The 10,325-nt window shown below is 50.3% G+C and overlaps 1 pseudogene; it reads left to right on the top strand.

Annotated features, from left to right (window-relative positions):
* The first annotated feature begins 7,461 nt into the window (after positions 1–7,461).
* LOC120706537 lies at positions 7,462–10,325 on the top strand (annotated as a pseudogene).

Genomic DNA, 10,325 nt, shown 5'->3' with positions numbered 1-10,325 from the left:
CCCTCGAACTCCGATAGCAACCAGTCCAAAAGCTGAAAGAAAACTTGGGGACCTTCGGCCGGCTCAGGCAAGGGCAAAGGCTCCGCTCCAAGGGCAGCAAGAGCCTTCTTGTACTCTTGGTATACTCCATTGGCTCGTCTGGCGACCTCGGTGAAGACCTGCTCGAGTTCAATCATTTTAGCCTGAACCCTTTCCAGCTCGGTGATCCTACCCTTGAGGGAAGCCTTCTCATTTGCATCCCCCTCAACGGTCCTCCGAAGGCTCTCTAAAACCTTCTCGTTATCCGAAGCAGCAGACTCAAGCCTCGAACACTTGGCCTTCAACTGCTGGTTCTCATCCTTCAAAACGAGAATTTCCGCCTCAGCCCACCGTAGCTTGTCAGCTAGACCCAGTCTCTCGGTGGCACTCGCCACCCGAAGGTCCGCGTCCGCCTTGGCCTTCTGCATCAAAGTACGGCTGGCGTGGGCAAGTTTCTTGCTCAACTCAGCAACAATGAAGGCAGCGTCAGAGGTAGACGCCTCTGCCACGGCTGCATTAAACTCTGAATCAAAATCAAAATCACATTCGGGAAAAACAAAAAGTGAAGGAAGGCTAAATGTAATCAGACGCCACCCTACCCCTATCAGGAGGAAGAATCCCAGTCGTCCCAGGCCCATGCATCAGAGCTAAAAGTTGCCTCATCGACGCAGAGATAGCTGCGAAGGAAATAAAAGAGGAATTTTATAAGGTCTCAAAACAAAGTGTTCAAAAAAACAAAGAAGCGAAGCTTACCAGTTTCGTCAAGATTCAATCCCTCCAACGCCTCCACCTCTTTGTCCGAAGGTGGAGCAGAAGAACCTCCGGGAATCTCCCCACCTTTGAGCGCCATCAACGTCTCACCAACCAAGATTTCCCCCTCTTCGATGTTCACCGCAAGAACAGGCTGTGCAGCGGTCGGCACCTGAGCCGGACCTTTTGGGGCGTCAGCCGTCGAGTCAGTCACCCTCGGCACGGGTGGCTTTGGGATGTCCGCAGGCTTGGCCCCAGTCTTGACAAGGCTTTGAATCCTCTGGTGCTTCGTCGTACCTTCGGATGAACAATGAAGGTTAATCAACGCTTTCGCAACCTCAACCCGACGGCCGGAACCGGAAAGCATGGTCTCGTACTCTCGCTAAGATCATAACGGGATCTAAAAAGCCTCCCTTCGGGAACAAAAATCTCCCAGCCCACCGTCCCCATGAGCTCTTCCATGAATGAGGGCGTACCGCTATCGCCCGAAGAAACCTCCTCATCTTGCGCCTTCCTCTTGGCGCTCTCAGCCCTCGCAACAGAAACCTTCGTGCTCGAAGGTTTCCGACCGCGCCTGCGACCTCGCGTGCTAGCAAACCCGGAGCTCCCCGCCTCCTCCACCTTAGCCTTACCTCTGGACTTAGACCCAGGAACCTCCGAACCAACATTCCCCGGCGGAGTCATTCTTGGAATGGTGTTCGCCGGCACCGGCCGAGCCTCGTAGGCCACACCCATCTCAGCCAAACACTGGTTCAAATGAAGGTTACCACCGCACACCTCCACCAAAGAATGATACTCCTTTTTGTTCCATGGACCCAGTATCTCCGCAGCCTACTGCTCCAGCTCACCAACAATAACTTCGTCACTGGAACCTTCGGGCCTCCAAAGCCCAAAAACCGGAGAAGTCACATCATACTTCAAACCAGCAAAGCGCTTGTGCTCGAACCTCGACGGAGACCAGCCAGCAGCCAAAGGCCAAACCTTCGCAGCCAGAAATTCCTCGACAGCATCCCTGCCACCACAAACTTGGCAAGCCATCATGAAGGCTTCCAGACACGATTTGAAACCCGGCCCGCGCTTGCTGAAGGAAGGCTGATAGACGTGATCGAACATCTCAATGTCCGAAGCCAGCAGATACTTCTCCTCGACAGAACATTTGGGATCAGGGAAGCCAATCTTCGCGTAAAACCAGTATCCCAACCAGTTCCCTTCCCACTTGTTCTTGTAAGCCGTCGAGAGCATAACCTTCTCTAGGCTGGTCCTTTTGTTCGGCTTGCAAGGAACGAAGGTGCAGCAGCCGTTCTGAACCTCGCTAAGCTCGGCATCATCATCTACATAGACCTTACGAGGCTGGCAGTGCAGCTGAAAAAGCCTACAAAAGGCATCCACGGACACTTCCCCTCCGAAGGTCCGCACCACCCACAGAAACTTGGCCAATGCAACAATTCCGTTCGGGGTAAAGTGGTGTAGGTTCACGTTAAATGGCTCCAAAAGCTTCGGCACAATTGGATCCATCGGAAGCCTAAGCCCCGCTGTAAAAAATTCATAAAGACCACAGCCTCGCCGGTCTCCGGTACAGGAATCAATTCTGCCCCTGGAGGGCGACAAACCCCCTCGGCGAAATAGCCCTTCGAAACATAGAAGTCTATCGTGCTCTGAGAAACGATAGATGGCTCGAAAAGCAAAGTCTTACGTTTCTCCGGAGCCATTAATTCTGACACGTCCGCGGACACCGCCGAAAGGCTCTCGCTGGACTGCTGCTGCTGAGAAGGCTGCGAACCACCCGCCTCTCCTTCGGGGGCTGGACCAGAGTCTGCACGAAGAACCGCCCTCTTAATGAATGTCATATCTACACAAAAACAAAGAAAGGCAAATTAGGAAAAAGGGTTCAAACGAACCTTCGATCAACCACGCTGTTTGCTTAGTACGAGCCATAAACCGCAAAACCACTTACACCGAGGAAACCGACCAACTTGACCACGCACGAAAACAGAACCTTCGAAAGAAACGCTTTATAGTGGAAAGCGCCGAAGGTAAGTAAAGCTCGAGAGGGCACAGAATTTACCCCCCCCCCCTCCGCTTATATAGGCGAGGGAAAGCAACAGTACCAACGGTAAAATCGAGGAGTCGGCCGCCCAAGCGGAGCAATAGGAGCCCGACACGTAAACCACCAAAAATGACCGTTCCAGTCGACGGTTCGGGGAGACGTTTTTCCTCGGGAGCTTCCCGAAAGTTACTTGCAACCCTCTTCTTCAACGCGGGTTCGGACCGTCGGCTTCGGACCTCGCCCTCGAGGGGCTACTGTTGGGGATTGGACCTTCCGGTCAAGCCCTCACCCTTGGAAATGCTCCCTAACCTGTTTGCAGGGCCCCAACAATATGGATCCAAGCATACCCGAAGGTATCGGATGAACACTAAGAAGCGCAAGCTCAAAGACCATGACCTTCGGTGCGAAGGATATCACCTTCTGCAGGCCGAAGGTGACGGATGGCTGCCCAGAAGCGCAAGCGCAAACACCAAAACCTTCGGCGACGAAGGATATTGCCTTTGTCCGGCCGAAGGTGACGAAGGGTTGCTCAGAGGTACAAGTTCGAAGACCAGGACCTTCGAGTCAAGGGATCAACTTCAGAGACGAAGGTGGCGGCTAATTGCTCGTTGATGGAACCTTCAAAGCTCTGACTCCCGGAGGTCCCCGAAGGTTGTTGGAACCTTCGTCGGTTGTAGATATGTGTGTGAAACGTGAATATGTGAGAAGGTCGGATATGTACACCTCTCGAATATGTGAGAAGGTCGGATTTGTAAACCTCTCACCTTGTAATTTTACCCCGAAGCCGGCTAAGAGTGAGCTGTAAATGAGTTGGGAGGGGGCAATTTAGGAAAACCTAGCCGAGGGCTAAGGGCATAAATAGCCCCCCTCTCCACAGTGTAAAGGGTTGAATTTTCTAATCATTATTGGAGAGTTCTGCACCTAATTTTATTGTCATCATTCATATTGTTCATGCTCCCTGTCTGGGCGTCTAAGAAGCTAAGATCCCAACAACCGGTTAAACCGACGCTTGTGATATGTTGCGTCGGATCAACCGGTGAGTAGGTTTTTCATGAGTTAGGGTTTCTGGCGTATTGCACCGGCGTGGGTTTTGATTTTTCTATCACAGCTGCGTCGGATCAACCGGTGCTGCTATTTTTGCATTCACCGGTGCATTGATCCTTGAGTTTCCCGCGTCGATTCAACCGGTGCGTTGACAGTCAGTTTTGGTGTCTCTCTGGACAACTGCACCTAAATTGGATTTTGCCGGATCATCCGGTGTAGTAACACCGGTTGAACCGACGCTGTTCAAACCTATACGTCGGATCAACCGGTGCTTGCTTTTCTTTGCTGCCGGCTCTGTGACGTCGGTTGAACCGGTGAAGATTTTCTTCACGCGTCGGTTTAACCGGTGCTCATATACTGTGCTGTTTCTTGCACTGTTTCTTCGTGTTTGTTTCCGCACTTATTCTCGCTTGTTCTTAGGGGTGTTTTGTGTTGGTGTAGCTCATACATAACTACTCCATACTTCACCTAGGATTCTAGGGTCGGGTGTGTACTTGATATCTTAAGCCGAGCTTCCGATTGCGATAATTTTTGATCGGCTCCCATTCACCCGCTCTTGTCGTCTTTTCTGTCCCTCACAATTCACGGCGGAGAAAGCAATTGTTCGGGAGGTGCGTGGAGATGAGTATAGAGAGAGCGAGAGCGAAGGGGCGCGGCACGAGAGAAGTCAGCGCGAGCCCGTGGTCGCCGCCGATCCGGCCGGGCGCAGGGTGCGGCGAACTTTCGTGCGCCAAATTAAACCCAAACGGATCAGGGTCACATGCATCGAGCTAGCTAGCGCATGCATGTGCGCGGCCCCTGCATGATGATCTAATCTATCTAGCTACCTGATCATCATTCCGTTTCCGAATACTAAACGATGTGATCGATCCAGCCAGCCAACCCATCCGCCACGAATCGCGGTTATATTCCATGCATTATCATATAGTATCATATCGCTTGTGGATATCATTAAAATCATCATCGGTCATCGGTCGATCGATCACTACAGCTGTTGAGCGGTGGCGCGCGGCGCCTCTTCTGTCGATCGCGCGCGCACGCTCACCGTCACCGGCCAAGCATCCCCGCATGCATGGCCGCGCGTCCATTCCTTCAGCTCATGAGCTGCTTGCCCATCGCTTCAGCGCTAAATAGCTTGCGCCGCACTCCCCGGCCGCCCGCGACAACTAGCTAGCGCGCGTTAAGCTGAGCTCCGCGATCTACCTAGATGCGCCTCTCTACTCTTCGTTTACTCCTCAGGTAGATGCAACAAAACGGGAATGAAAACAAAAGGATCCACATATGCATTTGTCACATGACGTAAGTATGGTACGCTACTCATCATGCAATGCAAATACCGTGAGATAACTAACCCACCCCTGGTTAGGAGCAGAGTAGGGAGTGCCCTGGTGAGCTCTGCTGGCTAGCTGCCTAGCTCTACATCATCATCTTCAGACATCTCATCTATCGTCTGCTCACTGCTGTCAGCTTCAACTGAAACTATATTCCTTTTGCAATATAAAATAAACACCACTCAATTGCTTGATTTATGGGTCCACGGATGGCATACTCGATCACGCATGCTGTCCGATCCGGAGTGCAACCTGGCTGCTGCTACGCTTGCCGGCCAGTTGGCTGCCTCAATAGATTATTCGGTAATGCTAGGATTAGGGCGTCCGATGCGCAGAAAAAATCGAACACTCTAACCCATGTTGTAAGAGTCTGGTACCGATGTTGTAATTATTATTTCTATATGTTGCACAGTGGACATTGCATTAAACACGATGTATTGCAGTGGGAATTTTTCATGTTCAAATCGGATATCAGAGTCATTTCTATACATATTTTTTTTATATTGCAGGAGATGATTTCTGATGTTGCAATTGTTATTTATTATCAATGTTGCGCCGGATTGTCTGATGAAAAATTTTTGATCAGACATCCACGCAATAGCAGTGCCGATAGAACATAGGTGAAGATAATCCTCTCCTCGAAACCAACCAAGATAACAAAACCTACGTAATCACTTGGTGCCATTTGTATACCTCGCGCCTCCTGGTTTTCTAGTGTCGGATATATTCATACAGTTTCAGGTAAAAAATAAAAAGATACTTTATTTATATTCATAGGGTTGTAGCAGCAGCAGTAGACTAATAGTAGTACAAGCTCCATTTTTTAAATCAAACATCCACTGGCTTTTGATTCTAGGAAGAAAAGCGTGAGGGAAAAGAGGGAAATGGGTGGAGTTGGGGGAAATACTCGCACGCTTGCCTGGGTGGCTACCTCAAGGCCTTGTTTAGTTGTATTTTTCAAAATTCCAAAATTTTGTTGTGGCACCTGTACGGAACACTAAATCTAGACGAAATAAAAAAAACTAATTGCGCAGTTTGCTTGTAAATTGCGAAACGAATCTAATGAACCTAACTAGGTTGTGGTTAGACACTAAATTGCTACAGTAATACTACAGTAAACATGCTCTAATGATGAATTAATTAGTTTCATTAGATTTGTCTCGTAGTTTACAGAAAAATTCTATAATTAATTTTATAATTAATCTACGTTTAATTCTTCAAACGTGAAAAGATTCCCTTTGAAAAATTTTACAGGCCCCGTCCAAGTGCAAGTGGCGGCAGCGAAAGGACGCGGCCATCGAATGCTTGAGGATATCCGCCTGCCAAATCTTTTCTCACGAAAACGACCTCGACGGAATAAACAATTCCATTTTGCCTCGCTGCTTTTTATGGACCACTCCTCGAGGGACTTTGGAATTCGCCCAGAGCACGCTCACAAAAGATTCCAATAAAGACCTTGAAATGTATTTACCAGAGAGCAACAATTTTGAGGAGCATGTCTTATAAACAGTTTATAAAACTCTCATGCTTTGGAAAATACATAATGTGGGTAGGAGGCAGCCCTGGCTTGGATGACAAATATTTACTAGTAATAGCAGCCACTTGGCAAAGTATTGTTTGGTCAAACATTGCCAATCAAGTGGGTAACTAGTTTAGCCATAGTTTGGCAGCAATGTCAATACTTTATCAGATCTGCTCAGTACTCCTCCGAGATACTAGGGAGGCAAATGATGTCAAAACCTTACTCAAATAAATATTTTAGTGAGCCTTCCAATCATGGAGCTCCATTTTGAGTTGCGCACAATAGATATACTTAAATTTTAGCCATCGTTGCCTATCGCTCAAAATTTACAAGGAAGGTGTATTTAGGGCCTGTTTGGCTCCAGGACTTTTTCCAAAAGTCCCTATCACATCAAAAGGAATCTTACTATTTTATATTATTAAATAAAATCTGTTTATAAATGTTTTTTGACAGCTGAGTGCTTTTTCGCGAGACGAATCTAATGAGCCTAATTAATCGATGATTGGCTACAGTGATGCTACAGTAACCATTCGCTAATCATAGATTAAGATACATCATTAGATTCGTCTCGCAGTTTAGCCCCAGGGTTCTGCAGTTAGTTTTATAATTAATATTTATTTAATACTTCTAAATACTAAAAAGTCCCTAGGACTTTTTTGAAGTCCCTCAATCTAAACACCCCCTTAAGGCCAAATCACATTATTTTAATATCATAGTTTCATCTTGAATTACATTTATTCAGCTGCACTAAGTTAACCAAGAGTAGATACGCGTGTGGCAGGAAGAACGTGTTGTAATTTGGGAAATGTAACCGGATTTTTAAGCAAAACCCGGTGGTATATAAAAAGCCGTACTCGCCATCATCACCTCCCCCACATGCTCTTGGGGAGAATCTCTCGCCCTGAAAAAAAGCAAAGTGTCAGCGCTTTCCCCCTGTTCCTAGTTTTGGTTCTAGTCCACCGGCATCGTTCTCCCCGTCCCCAACGAACCAGCAGAGCTCGCATCGCAAGCAACAAACGAGGAGGAATCAGAAGCCGCCGCCGCCGCCGCCGCCGCCGCACGGGCACGCCGCAGGGCCAGAGGCATGGGGGACGCCGCCACGAACCACCCTGTGAGTCCCTCTCCCTGCTAGATCACCTGCAATCTTGTCGGAGCCAATCGGCTCTCTCTCTGCTCTGGCTGCCTGCCACCATGTTTTCCTTCCGAGGAATTGGAATTTGGAGCGAATTTCGGCTGGATTTTCTTGCACCTATTTTGGAAGTAACAAGCGCGTGAGAATAGATCGATCGCTTGGCGGAATTCCCCTGCGCTGGCTCTGTTCTTGCAGTTGCTCGATGCAAATGGTGAGTGAAACTGATAGCAGCTTCTGATTCGTCTGACGTGCAGGTTGTCGCGCCGGGTGATGTCGGGCAATCGAGCTTCGGCGCCAACTCGTCCGCCGCCGCGACCGGCGGCGGGTTCGTGGCCCTCGACGTCGGCGCGCTGTCGTCCCTCGCCGGCGACGCCGGCCCGCCGGGCACGCCCACGGCGCCCCCGCGGACACCCTCTGCGGCCGCCGCGCCCCCGCGGACACCCGTAAGTCCTGTCCGTCCGAGAAGCACGCGCTCTGCTGCGAGTCGCGACGCCGGCCGGGCACGGCGGAACGCGCCAAAAATCCTTTTCGCTCCGTTGCTTCCAAAGCTGACTCTTTTTTCCTTCCTTGTGCCCGTGCCGTGAACGCGACAGAAGGTGGTGAGGTCGCTGTCGCGGAAGGGCGACAGGAAGCCGGCCGATGCCGACGCCAACGGCACCGCCGGTACGTCGGACCAAACGATTAGTCTCTGTTGAATTGTCTTGTTTTTGCTTTCTCTGTATTATCCCTGTAACTTGATTGCGATTTTGCTGACAAATTACTAGTTAATGTGTCGCGTAAGTGACAAGTGACATCATTGTGTTTAGTGTGTGCTGATTCTAACGAATGGGTCGGATGCCTTCTTTGGGGTGCAACTTTGGCTGTGACACGGCCGAAAGATGCAATCTTTGGAACCGGCCATGGATCCTGACCGGCGCGACCTCCTCCGTCGATGTATCTGCAGGTGGCGGTGGCGAGCGGCCGCAGCTGTTCGTGCACGTGGCGGCCGGCGACCTCGGGGACGCGCCCGGCAGCGCGCGGCTGGTCGTGCACACGCCGCTGGCCGGCACGCCCGGGAGCAAGTCCCGGCGGTTCGGCCGGCGGCCGGCGCCGTGGCTGGATCCCGGAGGGTGGTCTTCCTCTTCGCCACGCTGTAAGAAAAACTACCACCATCCCCATCATCAGTTGTCAGTTGACAGGTCTGACAGTTCATTTTAAAAACAAAAACTAAAACAGAAGCTCTGACATGTCAGCTACCTCAAGTCCTCAACATGGCAAGCGGCAGTAGTACGTCTTACAGTAATTAGTTTCCGGCAGTAGTAGCTTGGTGGCTGCCAAAGTCGCGGTGATTAATGCTCCCACATGAAGTACCCAAAAGATTAGGCAGGGCAGTTTAGCGTGTCGAGAGTAACAGAGTGCCTGAACAAGCAAGCTACGGAGTTGCAGTGAACGCCAGTAAATTCCCCAGTGCCATCTTCAGGGGGTCAGTAGCGAGTACAGTGTACACTGTACAGAGCCTAAATCCAACAAATGCGACCCATCAATTCGAAGCGGACCTTAAACGGGGCAGTGTCTAGAGCATCATCAAGAGCATTGTATTCTGCTGCCCGTAGAACACGTTCGTCCGCCGCGAAGGTACGATGGCGATGGCCATGCTTGCAGTCGCTGTGTTACAGCGTAGGACGGAAGGGCCAGCGTCGACTTTGCTACGGCGATGGCGGTGAAAACTGAAAACGACAGCGACTGACGAGCAACCGCCGTGGCGAGCACGACGCTGCCGTGCCGAGCGCGGCGGCGTCGTGCCGCGACGGCGACCCTGGCGTCCTCGGTTCATGCCTGAAGTCTCCTGTTCCTGTCCAGCACATAGGATCTCTTGGAAAGAATTTGTCAGATTGCTGAACTGGATTTATCTCCAGTAATATCTTCAGTTGAAAATTGAAATCGTAGTTTGGCTTACGCACGCCCTTGTCTGATCTCTGCAGGTCCAGCGTGGGGACGCTGATCCTGCTCTACTTCACGCTGTCCATGAGCAAGCCGGACTCCAGCGGCAGTGGCGGCGGCGGCGGCGCCAGCGACGCTCGGTGAGACGCCAGCTGTCGAAAGCGAAGGTGTTTTTTTGCCTTGTTCTGAGAATTTTCAAACAACAAAGATGACTTACAAAGATTGAGAGGGGTACCGTAATCCGGGCAAAAAAGAAAGAAAGCTGTGCTGCTGCGGGAGTCTGCAAGGTCAGTCACACTGATGGATAGAGAGTGAACGGCTGTGAAGAAAGTAGCCCGAGTTTGATGGATTAACATGATTGTTCACATGCGTACATGCCTACAAGTTCTCGGGTGCATTAACCTCCTTTTAAGGGGGGAAAAAGCATCCCTCTGCAATTTTCAGATGTCCAACTAAGTGCGCTCTCAATGTCCCAAGAAAAACAAACTAAGTGTGTTCTCACCAGACTATTTGTACCAGTTAATGGAACATATTGTTTGGCTATCACCACTGTTGTTTTTA

This window comes from Panicum virgatum, chromosome 5K (assembly GCF_016808335.1).
Source record: "Panicum virgatum strain AP13 chromosome 5K, P.virgatum_v5, whole genome shotgun sequence".
In the NCBI taxonomy this organism is placed as follows: Eukaryota; Viridiplantae; Streptophyta; class Magnoliopsida; order Poales; family Poaceae; genus Panicum; species Panicum virgatum.
The sequence above is the reverse complement of the archived record's forward strand: the minus strand, read 5'-3'. Positions and strand labels throughout refer to the sequence as shown.